We start from the raw sequence: 24827 nt of genomic DNA on the forward strand, positions 1-24827 counted from the left end.
CTCCATTTGGCTTATGCTACACAAAAAACCTGTCTTCTAAAAATGTACCTATAGTGAAGCTGCTAACCTAAGCTCACCTGCATAAAGCTGTATACATATCAAGCAATGGACTAAGACTCTCCACTTTAACAGTCTCTAATAACTTCTCCTTCATGACCAACTTCTATTCAAAGGTATTCAAGAGCATATGCAGACTAGAAGCAGGAGTCTGATCTGGATGGCCTGAGCCAGTTTAGAGTACATGCTCAGTGAGTCACATTGTGTCCTCTGAAAAACTTTTATGAAAAACACCCTACTTAATGTCATAAACCTATGGATAATTGGATATGCATGTGATTAAATCAGGTGCATCATGGGAACTGATAAATTAAAATAAATTAAGACTTGCCTAATCAAAATATGTCAATCAAAACAGAAATATCTACGCTGAACTTGGAGTAATCAATTCCTTTTTCTCATGGAGTCCACAAATTAAGGCTACACTGAACACCAGTGTGTCTCACTTTGCTTTTGAATAAAATTCCTTTGTCACTTTGCAGTCTGCGGCTGCTTAAAATAAGATGCCAAGATCCTTGAAACACCCCACCTAGACAGTGACCTCAAATACCACTGATAATCATCTTCTTCAAACAATGACATGAATTATGGAAGCTCTAAGAGAATTCTCACTGTTGGTTTCCTTGTAAGAACTTCTAAGAATGACACAATCCGCATCTAACCTCAAGCCTACTGAATGAAATCAGAAGTTATAAAAAAAATTCATCCTAGTGTTATTTTTACCCAATTTCAACTTTAAGATATTAAGTACAACCACACTAGAATTTATTTTTTTCCCTAGAAGTTTTGATAAGGTCACCTACAATTAAGTAAGAGGAAGGCCCTTAGAGAATTTTTTTCTAAAATACATGTGCATGGTAGATAAAAATATTAACTCTAGAATTAGCATACTAGAAAAAAATGCTTGATTCTGTTTTGCTATATTGAAAATATCATTTATACCCCTTTTGTCATTTTCAAAATGCAGAAGTTCATAGTGTGCATGTTAGATTACTTGGGTTATTATTAATAATAATAAAAATTTCTAGTAATAATATAAAAGCAGAGCCAGCATTTTGAAACAGCCTTTGCCACCTTTAACATACATTTTTGCTTTAGGTACACAATGACTTTCTACATATGAAGGTTGAAATGCTCTGCATCACAGGCTTTCTGGTTGCGAGAAGTGAAAGCATCAGTCATACCTTTCAAGTGCAAAAATGAAAATGGAAAGAAAAATTTATAAGAAGAAAGAAAGGAAGGAAAGTAGAAGAAGGAAGGAAGGAAGGAAGGAAGGAAGGAAGGAAGGAAGGAAGGAAGGAAGGAAGGAAGGAGAGACTTCAGAAGTTGCTCATTTGACAGGCTACTTGCCAGTATGAAGGACACCCTGGGTTGCGTCCCAAAACTTTGAAAGATCAGGCATGGTTGTTTGTGTCTTTAACCTTTTCAGTAAATATCAGTCATTTAAAGTCATCACTATGTTTCAGGAAAGTCAGGGATACATGAGACCTTGTGAAAAAAAGAGAGAGGGCGAAGGAGATAAGGACATAGGAACAGGAAAGAGAGGAAGGAATGAACAAATGAAAGAACGTGATCCTTTCCTAGTCCTATCAAGCCTCATTAGGTTTCAAATTTTCCAAACTAGCCATATTTACAGCAAAATTCAAAAAGATAAGCTAAAAAAACATAAGCGAAAAAAAGGGAGAAAGGGGGAAGTGTTGCTCTTTCATTAACACGGTTACTGAGGGCCTAGAAATAAAGAACAGACAGGATCTGGAGTGTTCAGCCTGCTCTCATGATCAATAACTTTTGAGTCAATACATGGAAGTCAATACAAGGAAGGCACGGTTCCCATCTCTCCTTTGAGCATTTACCCTGTGTGTTTGATTTTTTAAATTTTTAATGTTTTTCTTATAAACTTCAAGATGTCACTCATGTGTAGATTGTGAGTGCTAATAGCCTGATGGGTAGTGTCTAGAACAGTTTGTGAGGCTCTTATTCATAATCAGCTGTGATTATTATTACTGTTAATATTATCTTCAAGAAGTTGTCTGCATTTCTACCCTCAACCTCTTCGGCCATCACTCTAAGTCTTTCAGTCATAATATCTGAACTAGACTCATAACGGCTTGATTATCTATTAAATTTCAATGGTGCATATCCATTAACATGGCAACATAGTACATAAGGATATTTTCCTGAAAGCATATATTGGATATTTAGTATATCTCTTTACCATTCACCTTACTCCTTCACAAACATCTTTTATAGACAGATCCCTTCCACTCTTATCTGAAACCTCTTTCTAATTTGTCTTCAGTCTCTAGGGGGGTTATTTGAGAATACAAATCTACTTATAGGATTCTGTGTTTAACAAATGAAGATACCATCAGTGTTCATAAGGCCCCCATACTCAAAAGTCATGCTTTATGAATTCACATAGTCCCTTTTTATTATTGTGGACTCTGACAGTAAAATATTCCATGTCTGTATTTAGAGAAAGTGCATGGCTTTCACACACAGTGAGAAAAAAATCAAAAGTGCTGATACAAGAAGTCAAATTGCAAAGCTTGCCTAAGACAAAGACAACACTTTTTAAAGAGCCAAAGGCCTCCCTCAATCTGATCCATATTTTGTACTTAGCACTTTCTCAGGCCTCTCATATTTCTCTAATGAGCCCATGTTATTCTATGTTCTTAATTTTTGATTCTTTTACTGTGATATCTTGTTACTTCCTCAATACCCTCCATTATGAAAATTTTCTGGGAAGAGTCCCTGAAATAAGGTAAAATATATCTCCTTTCTTGCTCCCATGATAATCTATGCTTATAATGATTCTCTTGTTCCAATTTGTGTTGCTACTTGTACATCTACTACCTCCATGATACCGAGCATTCTCAGAGAAGGAGCTAAATCTACCATGTCTTTGTGATTGCAGTAGCCAGAATAAGGTCCTACTGTCAGGAGGCTCATGACCCATATATATTGAGTGGAATGACAGGATAATGCATGGTATAGTTAAAGCAACATTTACACTGCTAGTCTCAACATGATGTGACATCAGTTATCTTCAAAAACTTAGAATTTCTAATTGACAGACCTAGAAAGAAGCTATATATAAAGCAAAACCAAGTAGATGAATTAATATTTGTTATAATTTGATGTTATATGAGCTCACATAATAAAAATAAAATTATTAATTTCATTAGAAGGTTAAAAAACCCAAATACTGCAAAATGACCAGGTAAAATGATTTACTATATTTATAATCATTGGATGAGCAATATTCATCCATAAATATATAAATAAAATACAGCAAATGAGATTAATCAACTATGCTTTATGTGTAGATGTTGATGAAGCTGACTTGGTAGAGTGTTTGACTAGTTATTGGAACAAACAAGAGAGATTAATAACCAGCAAAATATATGTGTTCCTGTAATTCCAGCAATTGAGAGAAGGCATTGGTCTTTTGAATCATTCATAGCTATAAACTGAATTTAAACTCAACCTGAATTACACAGATCCTGGTCTTGAAAACTAAGCCCCACCCCAACCACCCACAAACACAAAATGGAAAGCCAATAAACCATGCTCATGTAAATAAAACTGAAATTGAGAACAAATGAATTACAAAAAATAAAATTAACACAAATCATATTCATATATATTTTATATATGTGTTATGCAAAATAAGTAACTGATTATCAAGAATGGGGTTGTTCAGTTCATCATGAAGGCAAGGTCAAAGAAAAGTAATATCACTACTTTGGGTGCTGAGCAGAATCTCACAACAGAGAATCACACTATAGGCCAAAATTTTTCAAAACTTACACTAACTTTATAAGAAATGCTAATTATTTACTTTTGTTTACCATTAAGCATCTACAGAGTTCTAGAATCCACTTCTGCTGGATCTGTTTTTAGCTGGTTTATCTCTTCAGTCCCCTCTGCTTGGTATAAAATAACTTTACTTTCACTTCAGGAAATGCAAGCCCACTTATATATTAGTTTCTTTTCCATGAGAACAGAGCTTTTCCTAGGACATAGTGAAAAGATCAAACACCAAGAGCAAAATGTATCCTATGTTGCTCTTGAGAAAGCCTGGGCTTATAATAAGATTAGCTTTATTTTTCTCATAGTCACCTCAATAGTAAGTGGCAAGACATACTTATTAATATATATACATATGTATGTATATACTATATATGTGTGTGTATATATATACACACACACACACACACACATATAATATATATGTATATACACACACACATGTCTACGCTGTGTGTATACACACACACACACACACACACACACACACCTTAAGAACAAGCTTTCACCGGGCGTGGTGGCGCACGCCTTTAATCCCAGCACTTGGGAGGTAGAGGCAGGCGGATTTCTGAGTTCGAGGCCAGCCTGGTCAACAAAGTTAGTTCCAGGACAGCCCGGGCTATACAGAGAAACCCTGTCTCAAAACAAACAAACAAACAAACAAACAAAAAAAACAAAGAACAAGCTTTCAGGATCTAAGGAGATGGCTCAGTGAGGATAGTGCCTGCTACAGAATAGTGAGGATCTGCATTCACTCACATGAATATCCAGGCACAGAGATATGCATCTGGATTCCTATTAGAGGGAGGAGGAGACAAGAGGGTCTTAGACACTCACAAGCTTTGTCAATCAGTAAACACTGGGGTCAGTGAATGACTTTGTCTCAAACAGTGTAGACATAGAGAGGGGTAGTCAGTACAGAATTCTGGCTTTGTATGCACATACACTGCTCTACACTTATAGTTACATGCATACACATAACACACACTCACACAGGGACACACACAAACATGTTCAAACTTACAGACATCCATACAACAAGCCAAATAATTTTTCACCTGATAATCCGTGTGTTTGGCCTCTCAATGGTAGTTTATGTCATTCTAAAATTCAAAAAATAAATCCATCATTGTCACTAGTAATAACATATTCAAATTTTCAGATTCATTTCTCTGTAGCAGATCACTCTTGATTCCATGTTTGTTTCTTAGATACTGTTTTTTGTTTGTTTGTTTGTTTTGATTTTTGGGTTTGTTTTGTTCTGTTTTTTTTTTTTGTGTGTGGAAATGATGAGAAACTCCACATGACAGTCTCCTGGGGAGTTTGGCTCACCGTGATAGAATGTAAATGAGCTGGGTTGATAGTTCAAGAACAAGGCAAATTTTCAACTGATGAATCTGAAGTATCACTTCCCCACAAATCAACATATCTCTTAATGCAATGAATGGTAGACATGTCATGCTTTAGTGAAATACTTTTATAAAAGCCTTCTCTATTTTCATTTTCAGTCATGGTGACTACATGCAGGATTTCCTGATAGTATATGTCAGGATGATACCATCTATATATTAGTAGCATTACTAAATCAATAGAAAATAAAGTTAGAAATTTTGAATCCCAATTAATTAAAGATGACAATTTACACATTGTTATTTGTATCAAATTTTATAAAGTTGTTTTCATAAATAAGAAAGTCATACAGAAATAAAAACCCAATAAAAATGAAGAGCAGGGCCTATAGAAATGGCTCAGTGGCTAAAGTACTTACTTGGCCTCTAGTAGAGAACCTAAGTTCAGTGTCCATGATTCACATCTGATGGCTCATTACCACCTGTCAATCTAGCTCTGGAAATTTGGTGCCCTCTCCTGCATTCTGCAAGCACCTGCACTCATTTGTACACAGATGTATACACACACACACACACACACACACACACACACACAAAGCAAATGTTTAAAACTACCTTTAAAAATGAAAAACTAGAAAAATTCAAAAAGAAACAGGAGAACAAAGGGCAATGATTTGGCCATAAGCCATGTGAGTACTGTACATATGTACAAATAGTCATTTAACCTACAGCATAATTCATATAGTTAAAGTGCAATCTCCTACTCCTACCCAGTGTTCAATATTAAATAATTCTCTATAGTTATTCAGATCAATAATCAAATCAATAATCTCTACAGTTGCATTTAATAGTCTTTTGTTCATTAAAGTAATCAAAATTTATGTTGCCATTATTGGAAGAGAAAGAATTTTATGAAGCTGTTGAGGATGCCCTCAATATAAAATTCATTTATGCAATTGTGAAAATGGAGTTAATTGTTGCCTTTCTATCACATGCTATTAATGAGGCTTCACATGTCTCAAGTTAAATTTCTTCAATGGGGAAATATCCATAACAGATAAAGAATTGACCCTGCATGTGCCCAGGGTAGCAGACAATTTTATGAAGAGACAGAAAATCTCTGCACCATAGGCTTAATTTTCATGATAAGTGCTATTTTCACAACTGTGCTATGGATGAAAATCTCTTACATTGTAACATTCAGCTCTCTTCACTGTTGGTCACAGACATGATCAGCTGGGCACATAGCTTTTCTATGATGATGAAAAAAATCAATGATTTAAACTTTAATTACACAAGCAATCACACAAGAATTAGATGTGGTAGTAAAATAAACCATATGTAGCATTCAGAAAAATCAATGATTACCCCATGAAGTTAAGGAATGTTGCTTTTGTCCCCATATTCTGCACTGTGCAGAGATAATTTTGTGAATGATAATAATGAAGATGAAGAAGAAGAAGATGATGATGATGATGACACTGGCCATGAGATGATACTGGTAGCATCATGCACTATTCATCGAGTCCTTTAAAACAATAGGTACTAGGATGTGGGATTACAAATTAATATTATTTCAATAACTTTGGACTTTATACATTTATTATAGTGAGATTACATAATATGCATTTATATGTATATAAGTGTTTTATTAAATATTGTAAGGTGCTATTACAGCTAACATCTCTTAAGAAAAAAGACAGGATCATTCACAGCTCAAAAACAAGATTCTAATAACAGATATCCAGTATTTCACCCTAACATCCATCTATAAAAATTAGGAAATAAAAATAAATAAATAAATATTGTCTGGGAAGAAAATAACTTGTGTGTATCAAAAAATGTAATATTATGAGGAAAATGTTTAAGAATACATTGCAAAATTTTTAGAGTTTGATCAATAAGATAGCTCACCCAGTAAAAGATGCTTGCCATCATGTCTGGAGACCTGAGATCAATTTTCAGGCACAACATGGAAGAAGAGAAGCAACTCCTGTCCTACGATCACCATAAGTGCACTAGGACATGCACAGACACAAATTAAATTACACATAATAAATAAATATATACAACAGTTTCAAAATTTTGTTGTATTTTTAAATTTTAGTATGGAACAAAACACAAATCTGTATCATATCCTGTTATATTTCTATATATCACCAATAAACTAGATAGAAATTAGATTGATAGAGGCACAAAAGCAATAGTATAAAGTAAATAGAAGCTAAGGTCTTAGATAGAAAGTATAATATTATTATTAAGAAAAAGTAAAGAAGTCAAATTCAGTAAAATAATTCTGATCTTCATAAATCAAAATGTACAATATTTTGCACAGTATAGAAGAAATGGCACTAATAATCATAAAAGATAATGAACATTTCTGATCATCTTTAATGACACCAACTGTGATATCAATTGAATACATATGGAAATTATGTCTCCAAACTCTATAAAAGTTATAATTTCAACAAAAAATATAAATTTACAATTATAATAGCAAGAAACTGATTTATTAACCAAATTTTAGTAATTAAAATTCATCTTTGTATGGAAGAGAAAATAATATTTCAGATATAAAATTAAGAATTATGTTATTAAAATAATGCATAATTTATTTTACTTAAGAAGAAAATACTATGATCATCTTAATACAGGTAAAAACATTAAGAAAAATTGATACACATAAAAATGTGATACACATACACAAAAATTTAGAAATATTTGATATACATACATTATATCATAATGTAATTTCAAAAGTTACCACTATCATCTTTGGTTGTTTCTCATAAATGAAAAGAAGATGTTATAGTCAACAATCAGAAATAAAATTTTCTAGAATTTTACATATATAAAAGGAATTTAGAAATTAAAATTGTTAATAACATCTCCATCATAATTAGATGAGTATGCTCCTGCCTTTTCACAATGGAATTATATTCACCTCTATAAGTCTACATCAAGAAACATTGTGAGAGCTGATCAGTAGAGAGGAACTGGAAAACTCTTTTTTGGGCAGAATATGGTTATCACATACATGAACTCACAGTGTCTATGTCAACTCCTGGATAGTACCTTCACACGATCAAGACAGAGTTAAAACATACATGAGGTGACCCACCCTTACCCATCATGAGTGACACTAGATTCTGTTTTTTTTTTTTTTTTTGATGAGTTATAAAAAGAAAAATGATGAAGGCATGCAGGAGGAGATGTATTGTGGGAGATTTGGTGAGAGTTAGATGAAGAGAAAGAAGAGTGAATATGAGCATATTTCTTTATATAAATATATGGAATTCTCAAACAATAAAGAAAAATATGAAAGCAAAATTGTATTAACAGAAGATAGAATATTTTTATAAAAAATTCTAAGTAGCTTATGAACATATAGCTAAAATAATAAATGAGTTTAACATTTGTGCAAATTTTCTGCACTATTTAACAAGCACCTTAAGATTTCATGGGAGAAAATCATTACCATATAGTAATTTCAAATGTTAGAACCATTATCTTTGGTTGAATCTGTTAATAAAAGGAAGATGTTATAGATTCATAGAAAGGAAGCACCCTTCAGATGAGATTTGTAAGGAGGGTGATACTGCTGTAGCCAGAGCAGGGAGATTTAGCCTTTGGGTCTGGAGAGCAGTGATGAGAAGAAATACACATCACAAATAGTGTGACAGGGACTCTGAAGGGAAATCATGCTTAAGTCAGGGATTATGAAGGGAGTTATTGCATTATGGCCACTGACAACCATGATGGAACACTAAAGACAAAGTTAGGAGAATCAGAATTTTACCTTCCAAGGAATTATAGGAATTTGGTGTTTCTCACTCTTAGGGTTTTGGGAACTGGGTTATATATCATATGACCTTGACTAATAGATGGAATCATAGAAAGATAAAAAGTAGAGGCAGAATTATCATTAAATTTTTTTGGGATCTTGGAAGCAGATGCAAGGGAAAGAGAGACTACAAGGCCAGAGAATATGTTGCTTATCAATTCTAGAGAAAAATTTCAGAAGGGGATATCTAAGTTTGGGGAAAGACAGCAGCCAGTTAGAGAAGTCTGTGGTTTAACACTACCGTGTTTGTGAAAGAAAAATCAAAAGCCACAACCAACTGGAAAGTAATAAATAAACGTGGGGAGCTAGATCAGCCCAAGGCTGTCAGAGACATAGATGAAAGAACAACTGGAGCATTAGCTCTGTGCCCTTACCCAGGGTCACACTTGTCAAGGCCTGTCTGATGCTAAAGCCAATGCTTCATACAAATCAAGGTTGAGGTTTCTTGGAACCAGACTCTTTCCCTGGGCTGTGGTTATCAGTTTTTAGGGAGCTGTAGCTGTGATATCCTGTGTTCTTTTTTCAACATTGTCTGACTTTGCCCTTTTGTGGACCTGGATGTTTCCCATGCACAACCACCACTATCCCTAGCACTGCAAATAGCATATATGATTATATAATATTTTAATAAAGTTTCTTGGCATAAATTATCAGCTTATACAAGACCCCCAGGCCTCAGCTATTGCCTTTGACTTCTTTATTTCTCATCCTTGGTCCTAGTACTTGATACCTCACTCTACAAGAACTATTCCTGCAGGTTCCAGTCACATAAATCTCATGCAGTCTTCACAAAAAGGTTTACTAACAACGGTCATGTTTTAAATCTGAAAAACTAAAACTTGAACACCGTGTGACCCAGCCATACATCATCTGCACAGAATCCCAAGTCTCTATCTTACTGCAGAGGGACTCGCACAGCCATACCCATTGCTGTTCAGTTCACAGTAGGGATTCATATGAATCCTAACAGAGTGACTGTTTTTCTTTTCCTACCAGTCGTTTTGCTGCGCTCCCACTATGACACGCTCATTGTGCAATCCTAGATAGCACAGTGATCTATGACTCTCAGCTATAATGCTTGACTATGTAATTTCAAATATTGGAAAAGAAATGAAGTCTTAAACACTGCAGTATATTTACTTAAATGACCCTGTTTGTTTTATTCCAGAAACTGTGCTGCAAAAGGTGCATACACAGTTTTCCCTCATTTCCTCTGCTGAAGTCTGTGTAGCTCAATTTTAATTTGCACTTGATAAAGTGCCACTTTCTCCAGACTATTTCAAGAGATGTATCCTTCTTATGCCTTATCTATTTAGTTATACAATCTTAAACTACCATTATTTCAAACTATGTTTTCCATATAACACACAAACCCAGAAATATCAGCTGTGTTTCACAAGATAAGTATGCAAGATATGGTTTCATAGAATTGATTATGATGCACCTACTCCATTTTTATTTTCCAGTTTATTCAGGTTTGTCTTACAGGATCCACCTGCAGAGTTAACTGTAGAATATTAAAAACAAAAACCAATAAAGTGGAAATTAAAAGTGAGTGTGAACAAAATATGAAGATAGCTATGGTCTGGTATCCAATCCAAAGCAAACATTCACCACTCAAGACCTGGGAGATGTCTCAGAGAGCAAAAGCATGGGGGACTTGGGTATGACTCTCCAGCATGTGCACATAAAAGCAGGCATAGGGCATGGCTACACATGACTATAACCTGGGAATCCTGGGCAGTTCTCCAATCCTACACACTGAGTTTCTAGTTCAGCAGGAGAATCTTTGTCAAATGAACAAAGCAGACACTTGAAGTTCTCCTCAGGACTCTACAAACACACGCACAGATGGGTATATCCACACAATCACATGCATGCACCACACACTCACATTCAACAATATACATAAAACACACACCCACACAGACACACAAAAACAGTTAGCTGACTACAGGGTGATTCTTCATTTGCTGCCATCACCCAGTAAGTAAATGGATTCTGACAATAACCAAGACTATGTTAAGTAAGAATATGGTCTTAGCTTTCATTTAATTCTAATTTAATTGCAAATATATTTTTCATGATTTTAAACAAAACAGTGTATCCAAATTTATGGGATTCCAGAATCACACAGGACATAAACTTTTGAACATGTCTGAGAGGGACACTTTGAGCTGGAGAAGTTGTAGCAGAAAGGTCCTCCTTAAATGTGGTTGGTACCACTCAAGATGTTTATCATATCTATTTTTTTAATTGAGTTATTAAGAAGTAATAAAAATTCAATGATGAGAAAACACATGATAAGTGATTAAGGAGTCCTCACTAACAACAATTTTTTTTTTGGTCTTCCTCTAAATTAGTGAGTGGAGGTCCTTGCTTTTCACTGTAATTCCTGTGAAAGCATTTGATAGCAAACCACGCTGAAATGCCTGTATACTGCCCAGTGTAACCTGGTAATTTTGAGAGAAATGGTTCCCAGGAATGGAAGCCCAGATTAGCACAGCTTCTTGCAACTAGTGTTCCTGGGTGCCTCTCATTCTCAGTGGTCCTGCATTCACCCACCATCTCACTAACTAGTGCAGTTTCCAATGCCTGCATTACAATGGACTAAACCTACATTTGCTCTACTTCCGCATCTATTTTCTGTCAAGATTGTTGAGATTTTCTTTCGACTCATCTTTTGCTTCAAATTATGGCCAGCTGCAAGCTTATTAACCTCTGCAGTTGTCCCAGAGGTTAGAGTGCCTGCTGTCAGGGCAGCAGCAGTATTGCATCTGGGTATAAATGATAAGCTGTACATTGATCTGGGTATAAATGATAAGCTGTGCATTGATTCACAAGGTCCAATTCCCGCAGGGCTATTTCCTCACTGGCTCCCTTTAAAAGAGATAACAGAAGCAATCCTGTGCAATGTTTAACTCCATGCAAGACCACAAATGTTCGCACTGCTTTAATTATGTTCTAATGCTTAGAATCTAACAAGAATAAACTGGAAATAAGTGAAAGAACTATTGATGAATGTGTCAGAATGGATTTAATGTTGTAGAAAATTCAAGTAACTTACAAAGGGATTGGTTCAGAATTGCTAGCTATGTTTCAAGTTCATGATTGGACTCTGATATATTAGGCAGGAAGTGGCTAGAACTAACTAAATGATGGACTTGAACCTTCAAGCCTTCCTTTATCTATGTTTGTTTGTTTGTTTGTTTGTTTATTCATTTATTTATTGTGTGTGTGTGTCTGTTAAGCAGTTTCCAGTATGCCAGAATGGCTTTGAACTTGTTATATGAGAATGACCTTGGACATTTGATCTTCCTGCCTCCACCTCACACATGAGAGATGGCAAGCATGTGCCACCACTCTTGACTTGTAGGCTTCTGGGAATGAAATTCAGGACCTCGTGTATACTCACTGACACTGTCAACTGAACCTCAGCCCCACTATTCAGAGACTTCACATCTAATTACAGGAATAAGAGAACAATTGTATTACAAACTTCTGCCTAGCAATTTCCTCTACACTTTGTAATGTATTTGTAATTTATGAATTTCCCCTGTATCCACATGTACGTTTGTGTGTATGTACACATGTCTGTGAGGCAATTTCCTTTATAATTTTGATCTCTCCTCTTCCACTTCCTTTATAAAGGTCACCACCTATAACATTGTAGCTTTCATTAGAATGACTTTATGAAAAATACTTGAATTATTATAAATTATTATATCTCCCTCACATAATATATCTGTGTCAACAAGCAGACAAGTGTTTTCTCCACTTGCGATCGGATAGTTATCTGAATGAAGGGAAGATTTCCTGAAAAGATTAACTAAGGGGGAAGATCCTTCACTAAATTGGTCAGCCTATCTCAGTGGTGGCCCAGAAAACAGAAGTCTGAGGAAGAAAAGGAACTGCTCGCTGACCAGACTGTACTTCCTGCAAGTGAGAGTATTTATCATTGCTGCTGCAATCACTCCAACCATGCCTTTCACTGACCTCAGTATCCAGCTTTTTGGCCTTCCAACAAGGGTTGAATTCTAGTAGATACTCTTCTGGTCTTCAGGGATAGATTGACCCTCTGATGCATCTAGTGTAAGGAACCAATCAGCCACAGGGTCTGAGCTTCTCTATAGTATAGATGACATTTTTGAACTATCAAAACACTATCATGTAAATTAAGCTATCCAAGCCTCTTTTATTATAGATATCCAAGGCCAGTTGGATGGCTCAGAAGAAAAAGACCCATGCTGACATGTCTAGTGGCCAGAGAGTTTATTCTGAAAAACCTACATTTGAAAGGAAAGAGCCAGCTCCTGTCAGCCACCTCTGACATACATGTAAACTATGACATGAATGTACAAAATACATATTCATCCTGTGAGTTCTGTTCTGCCAGACAGTTCTGCCAGTAGCCCGTGGAATATTGTTTATGTAACAAAATGTCAAAACTGTTAGACTGGAGAGTATGAATGGTCCCAAATCTCAAAGAATACAAATCTAACTACCTTTTCCTTTCAGGAAAGTTGGTGGCTGTTTTCCCTTCAATGCTCATATTTATAACAAGGATCATTAAAATCCCAGTTCCTTAAGTTTTTCCCTCATCATCTTGTCCATGAAGAAAGCAAGGCTTTCCCTGGTGAGGGAAAAGATTTGTTCCGGTGCCACAGAGTTTGTGCAGATGAGCTGTCTCTGCTGGTGCTATCTCATTTGCTAATGCAAGAATGCTGACACTCTGTTAAACACCAACAAATAAAGGTGTTACGATTTCTTGTTTAAATAGTGTATATGGGTCCAGAGTCAGCTTTGCTTGGTATGCCATTTAATGAGCTTCTTATATGCAAGAACGCAAACATTTGTGTTGTACCAGTAAGGCCAGTAATATAGAATCTACTTTTACTTTGCCATCTACATAACCAGTCTCCATATATGTCAAGGTAGTTTTACTGTGAATGAGCAACACTCCTAAATGATGATTTTATTCTAGAATGCGTAAAGGGCATTTTCTCCTCTGATTCTTACTACTTCTTTCTCCATAGACATATATGTGTATACACATACATATATGCACATACACACACATACATGGACTGTGTGTGTCTGTGACTTTGTGTGTGTGTGTGTGTGTGTGTGTGTGTGTGTGTGTGTGTGTGTGTACTGAATATCAATAACTCATTCAGGCAGGAATCTCATCTAAGGGTCATGGAAAGATATTGTTTACTGATCCCATGGGACATAGACACAACAATAAAATCACCTAAAAGGGGCAAGAAAGATGGTTCAATAGTTAGAATTACTTTCTGCTTTTGCTAAGAACCAGGGTTCAATTTGCAGCCCACATGCGGTAGATCACAACTGAGTATAACTCCAATCCTGAGGAATCTGCCACCCTTTTCGTTCCTTCTCAGACACTGTGCACACACAACGTGTTTAGACATGCATGGAGTCTAAGTCCTCATACACATAAAACGAAAAAATAACATTGCATACACTAGCAAGATTTCGCTGAAAGGACCCAGTTATAGCTCTCTCTTGTGAGACTATGCCGGGGCCTAGCAAACACAGAAGTGGATGATCACAGAATACCTGTAGCTTTATATGTGGATTTGATTTACTAACTTATTTTTCTTTTCTCTTATTTTTGAGTACCATATTTGCTTTTGCATATGTCCATGTGTAAACACATGTGTCTGTTATCATGAGTGTGCCTGGATGTGGAAGCCAGAACTAATATCCTGTTTCTCTCCACCTAACTGTTTGAGACAGTCTCTTACAGGAACTGAAACTTATCAATTGGACGAGTTATGCAAAAAGCCACCATGATCCCCACATTTCTGCTTCCTTAGAGGACAATTATTGGGTGATGCCACCCTTCCTGGCTTTTACAAAGATCCTGGGATTCTCACGCTTGTAAGGCAAGTACCTCACTGTCCTAGCAACCTCCAGCAACTTTTCATACATAAACACACTCACACAGAAGCACACACACACACACACACACACACACAATATGTGTATGTATACATACATCATATACACATATGCATCATATATGTATAATATACATATGTCTGTATTTAGTGTAGCTATTTAGAGGTGAGTTAATTTAACATGTATATTTTAAAGTATTGGAGATCTGTTCTCACAGAAAATGCTATGCCATGATTGTTGAATGCTTGTCAATAGCCAATTTTGTCCCAGCAGCAGATTTCATTTTCAGCTGGTTCTACACTTTACTGTGCACTCAGCAGTTCTGAAACTATGGCTCCCAGGAAAACAGGTCTGAAAGGTGTTTCTAACTATATTATACATACAGAAATCACAAATTACTTTGAGGTTCACTGACTAGACAAATTTATTCAAGTCTGTGTTCTCCTGGACTGCTGATTCTTCATCTCAGTTACCAGCATCAGAAAACATACAAGACTTACTTGACATATATGCAAACTTGCTTGACTCCTACTCTCTATTCCCTTGTCGTATCCAGTGACAGTCAGAACTCTGTAGACATGAATGTAAACTGGTAAATGCTGTCCTGAATATGCTGCCTTCTTTGATTTAACTGGCACTTGAACCTGTTTCAGGTTTCTAAAATTGCGGTGATACAGCTTCCCCTGGTTCTTGCTCTGCCTTCGTAAGGTGATGGTGGTGATATCCAAAATTATTATCCTCCATGTGCAATCACGGAAACCTAGTGGAAATCTGCATGTGACAGGTTATGTTGCATTTTAACTGTCTGTGCTTTGCAAGAGAAACCTTAGTACACTTTCCACTCATGTAATACCACAAATTCTCCGTCTTGATTGTTCTTGAATTTTACTTCTTTTAAAATAAAAATGAAGACAGAAAGTAAAGATATCCGCACCCCCACCCCCAGGAATCTTGATCTCCTATGTTTTTCTCAGTTACTTTCGCCTAGTTTTGCCTATCCTGGGCACGTACTCACAATTGTGCAATGTATTCATCCACCCTAATTATGTGTACATGTGCCACTGTGTAAAACATAGGGCTGGAAATGAGTAGAACACTTTCTCACAGACCCATATTGTCATCTACAGTTTTCAAACTATTCTCAAACTTGTTACTGTAGAGATGTAGAAGTTTGAATGAGAAATGCCCCAGACAGGGTAATTTGTGTCTGCATGAATGTCCAATAGTACCCAATACTGTTTGGGGAGTCCATGGTGTCTTTGTGAGATAGGGCTTTGCAGGAGAAAGTATTTCACTGTGAGTGGGAATTATGGGTTTGTCTCTTCGGCCTACTTCCTGTGCTTTCTCTCATACCCGTTCTGTGTGAGAGAAAATGTGATCACCTTACTTCCAGTTGTTGTGACTGGGTAATGCCTTTCATGATATTACAGATCCTATCTTTGTGGGCCCATAAACAAGAAGAAATTCTGTCTTCTCTAACTTGATTTAGTCATGGTGTTTAAAGAAAACAACAAAGAAGTAAATTAGAATGCACAAAAAGACAAGCATTGAGAGTGTGTGCACACAAAAACTCACACATGTACACACATGCTCACATGGAGGCATGCACACACAGACAAACACACACACACACACACACACAAACATACATACATACATACATACATACACACAAACACGCAAGCATGTTCCCACACATACAGATATTTCTCCAGAAAATAATATTTTTCATGAATTATGTAAGTTATTTTATTTAAAAAGAAATACTTTTGTTTTATAACATGAACTTTTTCAGGAATGTGTTAATGCAAATAAGTGTGTGTATAAGACTAAATGAGGAATATAATCATTTTAATCGTTAAATATTATCAGATATTTTAATTTCATTTTTCTTTCTCCTACCTCTGTTGCTACATGTTTAAAACAGCACATTAGAAGCAAAGGCATCACAAGCACCGCTCCAGGCAGTAGCATATTTTCTTTAATTGGCATGTGTCCCTGTGCAGACTATCTTCCTGACTGGTGATTTTGCTCTCCTTTCCAATTTTAAATGCTGCTCTCTGTCCTCCTCAATGCATTTTTCAGGTAAGCTCTTTTGTATGTTAAATACTAACATAAAGCACTGCCTGCCCTAAAATTTGATAGATTTTGATCCCTGGAAACACAGCATTTTTTTTTTCTGCTGCACATAACCATAAAAATGACAATTAAGTTTCTTATGAAATTGTACCTTTATACACTTCAATTTCAATAAAGTGACTGAGTCTGGGAATTAGGTGGTTAGATGCAATTGCATTAACTAGTTTCCCATGGACTTCAAAGACAAAGCACAAGTTTACTGGAATCTATGCTAAAAGTTTCCATGTGATCAGAGGTCTCAAAACTGATGGCATTCTGTGCTTGCCTGGGAGCAAGAATTGATGGAGTCATGTAGCAGCTATTTCTGTTGGCACAATTCTTTAATACATTAAGAAAAAAACCACTGATGGTTGGAGGCCAAGAGGAATTATTTTTCAATGTTTGTGAAGCTAATATGGAAAGTATTGAATAATATTCTTAATTAAGATCTGTAATTAGAAATTTTTCTAGAGTCCCTACAAAATGGCATTTTATTAAAAGAATTCTGACCTGTATTTTGCATCATGAATAATATTCTTTTACAAACATGTATTTAAGTGTGCATTTGATTGTTTATTATGTATGTGTGCATATGGATATATGTGCATTTTTTATGAGAAGCAGGTGCCTGTCCACCTGCAGAGGCCAGAAAAGCATATCAGATCCTTTGATAGTCAAATGATTGCCTTGTATTCAAACACCAAAGGAAGAAATCCTTTCAACAAGGTCTTTAAAATTGGAAATTCAAACATTTTTAACAGTTTCTCAGTTCTGGATTTGGAGAATTACTTTGCTCTTTTTGTATTCCACCAACTTCCTCTTATCCATCATACATTTCTTTTAATTGAAAGATTTTAATAGTATGTTAAATATAGATACAAACACATGTATGAAATTTAATGTGTATTTATTGATCCGATGTGTGTATGTATACACACACACACACACACACAGAACAACGGAGGGAAAAGAAAAGAGAAAGAGAGAGAAAAAAGAGAGGGAGACAGAAATTTTTCAGTATGTAGTATCTTTTTGTTTCTGAATAAATTTTAATAATATTGATAAATATTATATTTGATATTGATAAAATTTAACTTTTATCTCTTCTACTACCATCTTCTACTACCATCAATGTGTGTGTGTGTATCCAAATCATTTGAAGGGTGATAATTGGTTATGTAGATAATGGGATCAAAATTTCAGTCTTGAACATTGCTCAGCTGGAACTTTCATACAAGCCATTCTTCAGTCCTGCTATAAGTAATTTTCTTGAAGACTTAGAGACAAGAAATCAATATGTCTTTTTATTCAGAGCATAGACATTATTTCCATACATGATTTGTTATTATTTGTACAATTGTTGGTGATTGCTACTAGGACCACAAACATAATAGAACTTCCTAGGTGATCCATAGCACAGTCTTCATCTAACTACAACCGAATCCAATGGGGTCAAGGACCACTCAGCCACTGTATACATTAACTAATTATAAGTGCATACATTTAGTGCAAGGGAGATAGCACAACTTGTATAGCTGAGCACAGGAATGTGGATCTACAATCCTCCTGTTTCTACTGCAAAGTGAAAGAGCAGAGAATCACAGAGTACTCCTAGGCCAGTGAGCCTGGCATCTGCAAATAAAAAAGAGACTCTGTCTCAAACAAGGTAGAAGGTGAAGATGTATAACATAAGGGATCATTTTACCACACACATTTCTAGCAGGCACTTGTCCACATGCAACAGAATATGTCATACACACACACACACACACACACACACACACACACACACGCACATGCACACATGTGATGTGTGTGTGTGTGCGCGCGTGTGTGTAGAGTCATAGGGGAAATAAAAACTATAGTTTAATCAGAAACAAAAAGATAAAATAAATCTTCTCTACATATTCAAAAATGTCTTGTTGTCTCCCTCTCTTTTTTCTCCCCCTCTCCCTTGATCTTTAATTTTTCCTTCTATTAGTCTGCATATGTTCACACACACACACACACACACACACACACACTTACACACACACTGCAATACATATATCAGATCCAGTAAATGTGCTCATTAAATTTTATACATATAAGTGTCTGTATTTAACACACTACTAAAACCTTTCAATTAAAATATATGTGTGATGGGTAAGAGGAAGTTGGAGGTATAGAAAAAAGAGCAAAGAAATTCTACAAAACCAGAACTCAGAAACTCTTTAAAAAATGTTTGAATTTCTAACTTTAAAAGACCTTGTTGAAAGGCAATCTTCCCATGTTAAATTTCTAGGAATATTTAATATTTCAAATATAAAACACTCACTTAAGCCAAGATATGAACATAAAACCAAGCTTCAATTTATTACTGCTAAATAATTTACAAAACTCTCAAAGAAATTGGTAAGGATTTTCTATGATCACAGGCCAAAGGCAATGGCACATCTCCATTTAGAATATGTTGACTCTCAAATTGACTTGATTGGACTGCCCTTGTGTGTGGAGGAGCAGGAAGTTACAGCCACATGCTAAGCTGATGGAGCTACGTTGTATTGCTCATAAGCCCAGGTCAACTTTTTGTCAAGTTTCCACTTATTCTAGCAAGCTTCACTGAACATGCAAAAAGAAGGAGGCACGTTCCTAACAATACTCAGCATTAGAGGCAATATTGCATGATAACAAATGTGCAAATTTTACATTTGAACAGTTTATAATTGAGTCCTCTCTAAATCCACCAAACCAGCACACTTATCTCAGTATTGTTTGTTCATTTGGACATCTTAAAATCTATTATTTATGACTTAAAATTTTTAAATCTGGGATTTTCATATTTTATAAAAAGCTCTTGAGTCCCATGCTTAATACATGGCTCATTTTATGTGTTAGCATGAGTGTCTATTTCAATTTGAATGCTACCATTCACTTGTACTTGAATGGTTTTCTTCAATGAAAGAATAAATGCTTATCTTTAGTTTATTTGAGACAGTCTGTAGCACAACCTCAAACTCACTATGTAGCAGAAGAAAATTTTCAAATTTCTGATTGCTGGTACTTAACACCAGGCTTAATATTACAGTACCAGGGATGGAACTATTTTGCATGTAATAGACACACTACAAACTATCTATGTCCTCATTGATAGAGTGCATTTAGAAATACTGTAGCTATTTTGATAGGGACTCTACTGATGATTCATCTGGTTGAACATGAGTCTATATCTCACAGCAGATTACTTCGAAATATTTTCCAAAATCTTTGGGAGCACAGACACAGAGTTTACAAAAACAGTCTTGCAGGGAGAATTTTTCAAGCAGGTCCTTCTGACAGAGAGAAAAATCAATCTTTAAAGAGCTGTCTTATATTTCAGTCCTTTGCATCTGTCACTTTATGACATTCAAAAGAAACCCTCTGGAGTGTAGCTCTGGTCAACTAGAGCTGGCGGGAGCTAGGCACAACAACCAAGAGAGTGCAGATGACTTTCTTTTTGTTCCTTTAACATTTCCTTGAGGAATAAAAGGTTGACACTGTCGGATGCTGTGGCATATCTGTCTTGCTACTGATGAATAAGGCAAGGAGGGTAGAGTCTGCTTAAGAGCCCAAGGATCATTCAGAATGTCAGAGAAATAACATTATGCAAGATCTTTTATTATCTATGACTTCTTTTCTCAGAAACAAGACTTACTTGATCTACCTCTAAAATCCCTCTGGTACTTTTTTTGACCTATTTTGAAACGAACAAAAAAATCTTTTAATTGCTATTTGGTAAGATCCCACTGCATTTTAGATTGTCAGATAGGTAACGTTTGTCCAAAGAGATTCAGCAACATGGGGGGAAAATGCCATCTAGTGGGAGAGGGAATAGAGAGCCTGCCTATATAATTTAATCCTGCATGAAGAGCATTATGCAGAAGTTTTAAGATCAGAACAATGAATTAGGGTTACTTGGGGAGAACTTACAAGAGAGCTGACAGAAACTTGAAGCTTTGGTAATAAGTGGGGGGTGGGCAAGGAAAATATGAAATAGCTATAATAAAGAGATAGATTGCAGTAGAAATGTGACTGCTCAGGAAACAGAGCACTTGGTGTTCAGAAATGTTGATCAGAATTCAGATCCACAGAACAGAACTTACAGAAAGACAAATGCAGTAAGAGTGTAATCCACGTTCTCTGCTGGGAAGATATGAGAAATGCAGCTAATGCAGGCGAGTTCTAGAAGCTCTCTGGTTAACTATCCTCACATACACAGAGGAAAACAATAAGAATTCCTGTCTCAAACACGGTGAAAAGTAAAAAACAAGATACATACTATACATACTCTATAGTGAGCACATACAAACACACACACTCTAAGAGTTACACAGAAATTAGCACATACGCATATGCAAAAATGAGTAGACTATGACTGTAAAGCATAGTAAATTCTTCAGAATTGTAGAAGTTGTAGAAAAAGGTTTTGAAAGAAAATACTACTTTTCGAAGAAAATTTCGAAAGAAATTTTCATAATTTTCAAAACATCATCCAGTTGAACTCCATGTGTTGCTCTGGAGGGGGGAAATGTAAGTTTGTGTTTAGCAACAGTGACCATAAAATTGGTGAGAAATGTATACATTCTGTGTAAATTGCAGTACAGGTTAAAACAAACATGACTAGGCATTAAATTCAATATAAAAGACAGAAGGTATTAAAAATAATAAAAATCGAATATTGACATTATACTTCAAATAATTAAGATGGTCATGCCCCTGTTTGGTGATTTGCTTAATTGAAAGATGAGTTGGCTGGTAAAATGCTTGCCCTGCAATCAGTATGATTTGAGTTGGAGAACACAAAATGTAACTTAAAAAGCCAGGGTGACAGCACCTACCTGTCAATCCAGTGTTGGGTAGGTGGAAACAGGTAGTTTCCTTGTTATTCGTTGGACAGACAGCCTTGCCTGCTTAGCAAGTGCGAGTCCATTGAGATACACTGGCTCACAAAAACAAGGTAGAATGTATACAAGAAATGGTATCCAAAATTGTTCTCTGGATTCTACATGCATTCATAGACATACTTGCACACAGATTAAAATTACATGCAAATGTTTAGTAATTGGAAGTCAGAGGTGACTGTACATCATTAGCATGAAGTGTATACACATGAAGCTCATTAAGCATATCATGTTGAATCAAATAGCCATGGTCATCCAATGAGTCATGGCTCCACTGGCCACAATTTGTTAAAAGATCAGCACACAACTTTTGTTTCTGGTATATTCCTGTTTAAAAACTTTAAGCTTCTCACAGTCTTTGTTCTCTGATTTAGTGCTTTGCCAGAGAGGCATTTTAAATAGCAACACTACAACAGCCCAAAAGCTTGTGAAATTATAGCATAAGAGAAAAGATTCATGCTCACCTTATGAGAGGGCACATTTTTCATGCTCACCTATGAGATAGAAACATTAAGCAACACAAAAAAAAATCACAAATAATGATTCTAAGAAGAGTGAGAATCTCTGAATTCACAGCACAGAGCTGGAGAAAATACTTTGCAAAGCCATCAGGAAAATGATATGTCTTATAATTTTGAAATGAAGAACTTGTAGAAAACCAGACAAAATACCCAATTTTAAATTCTGAGGAATCTCACATTTTAACTGAGAAAACTCTGCAATTTCTCTGCAGACAGAAGGAAAAAAAGATGGAACCTACTGAGAGCACTGAGAAGGGGTAAGCATGAGTGGTAAAGAGCAGGAGCCATGACCCCAGAGAGGAGAGAAGAAATAAACTATGACACTATTCATCAGCAGGCTATAAAAACAAGAGTGAAAGACTAGCAATGGCTCACTGGTTAGCAGTGCTTGATGCTCTTGCAGAAGACCAAAGTTCAGACCCCACCACTCAAATGGGGCTTGCAATTGCTTGTAATATTAGCTCTAGCACATCCAGTGCCCAGTTCTGGCCTTTGAGCATCTGCACACACACACACACACACACATACACACACACACACATGAGTGAGGGTGATGGGGGAGAAAGTAGGGTTTTGTTGAAAGAGAATAAAGAACACTGCATTGGATGGCAGAATCTTGATTCAGTGAAGTTCCTAGGAAGAGGCACTTATTGGCATCCACAATAGTGTCTGGGTTTGGTAACTGTATATAGGATGGATCCCCAGGTGGGACAGTCGCTGGATGACCTTTTCTTCAGTTTCTGCTCCAAATTTTGTCACTGTATCTCCTCCCATGGGTATTTTGATCCCCCTTCTAAGAAGGACAGAAGTATCCACACTGTGGTCTTCCTTCGTCTTGAGCTTCATGTGGTCTGTGAATTATATCTTGACTATTCCAAACTTCTGGGCTAATATCCACTTATCAGTGAGTGCATACTATGTGTGTTCTTTTGTGATTGGGTTACCTCACTCATGATGATATTTTCCAGTTCCATACATTTGCCTAAGAACTTCATGAATTCATCATTGTTAATAGCTGAGTAGTACTCCATTGTGTAAATGTATATCACATTTTCTGTATCCATTCTTCTGTTGAGGGTCATCTGGGTTCTTTCCAGCTTCTGGCTATTATAAATAAGGCTGTTATGAAAATAGTGGAGCATGTGTCCTTATTACATGTTGGAGTATCTTCTGAGTACATGCCCAGGAGTGGTATAGCTGGGTCCTCAAGGAGCCTGATATAGATGTCTCCTGAGAGGCTCTGCCAGTGCATGACAATTGTAGAAGTGGATGCTCACAACCAACCATTGGACTGAGCACAGGGTCCTCAATGGAGGAGCTAGAGAAAGGACCTAAGGAGCTGAAGGGGCTTGCAGCCCCATAGGAGAAACAACAATATGAACCAACCAGCACCCCCCAGAACTCCCACGGATTAAACCACCAACCAAAGAGTATATAAGGAGGGACTCAAGGCTGCATATGTAGCAGAGGATAGCCTTGTGGGACATCAATGAGAGGAGAGCTCCTTGTGAAGGCTTGATGCCCTAGTGTAGGGAAATGCCAGGATAGGAAAGTGGGAGTGGGTGGATTAGTGAGCAGGGGCCAGGGAGATGGGACCGGGGGAGGGGTTAGAGGGGAAATGAGGAAAGTGGATAAAATCTGAAATGTAAATAAAGAAAATAACTAATAATAAAATTGAGGGAAAAAGAAGACATGTGCCTGAGCCCTGCTCTGTGACTTATTGGCTTCATGACTTTGAAATAGGCATTCACACCTTATATAGAGACAGTAAGTTTTGCTGTATCTAAGGAGGACTTAGAGTCTTGAGGATAATAGTAATGTACATGAAATTGCTTAGGGATGTGTCATTTTGATCAAATGGAAGTTATTATCAGTTACATAAAATCTAACTTCTCCATTTGTAACTAAGTTTTTTCCTTACATTTAATGTAACTTTTACCTGACATAGTTTAGCCTAACAGAAAAGAAATAACAAACTTAGCTGCAAAATAGATGTTACATTTTAATGTCATGCCAGCCAGCTACTACTCATTGGAGTGATGGGGGTACTTTATCTTCTGGGTCCAGTTCCTCAGTATCCCATAAAGCTAATAATACTTCCAGCTGCAGAGATATATCTGTTAGTAAAGTTATTTCTTTGACAAGATAAGGACCTGAGTTAGATTCCTAGAATTCTCATAGCAAGAAGTTGTGGCATACGCTTATAATCCCAGCCCTGGAAAGGCAGAGCTAGGAAGGTGTCTGGAGCTCCCAGAGAGACAGCTTAGCCTACTGAACT

The sequence above is a fragment of the Mus musculus genome, chromosome 1 (genome assembly GCF_000001635.26).
Source record: "Mus musculus strain C57BL/6J chromosome 1, GRCm38.p6 C57BL/6J".
Taxonomy (NCBI): Eukaryota; Metazoa; Chordata; class Mammalia; order Rodentia; family Muridae; genus Mus; species Mus musculus.